Consider the following 555-nt stretch of genomic DNA (forward strand, 5'->3'; position numbering starts at 1 on the left):
AAAGATGTTAAAAAAAATCGCAGGCTTTGCGATTTGATAATCGCATCATTTCAAATCGATTAATTGTTCAGCCCTACTTCATACCAGGAAGTACTTTATGTTAACCAAACGAGAACTAAAAGTCAACAATGTGTGGGTAGGTGAGCCTCCCCTCAGAGAACATAAGAACAGCCGCGCCCCCCCTCCCAATTATTATTGCTGTTATTATTATTATTATTATTGTTGTTGCTATAATGCAGGGGTATTCAATTGCATTTCAAAGAGGTCCAGTAAGAGAAAATGTAATTAAATGCTCTGTTTTCGCTGTCTACCTTCCGCCATTTGAAATTACTCCGACTGTTTCTCTCCTCTTGTCTCGTCTCTGTGTGTGTGTGTNCCCTTCTGATGCTCTGCAGTCAGGACAGCAGCTCCAGCGCACAGGCCACACTCAAAGTAAGACGTCTTGAAACCTTAAGGCATGTTTTGATGAATCCATCAAAGAGCTGGTGTTTAAACCTCATCTGGGATCAACCCAACTGTGTTTAAATCATAGTGTAGACAACCGTCATGTTCCTT

Source organism: Notothenia coriiceps, unplaced genomic scaffold (genome assembly GCF_000735185.1).
Source record: "Notothenia coriiceps isolate Sejong01 unplaced genomic scaffold, NC01 NC01_scaffold00030272, whole genome shotgun sequence".
Taxonomy (NCBI): domain Eukaryota; kingdom Metazoa; phylum Chordata; class Actinopteri; order Perciformes; family Nototheniidae; genus Notothenia; species Notothenia coriiceps.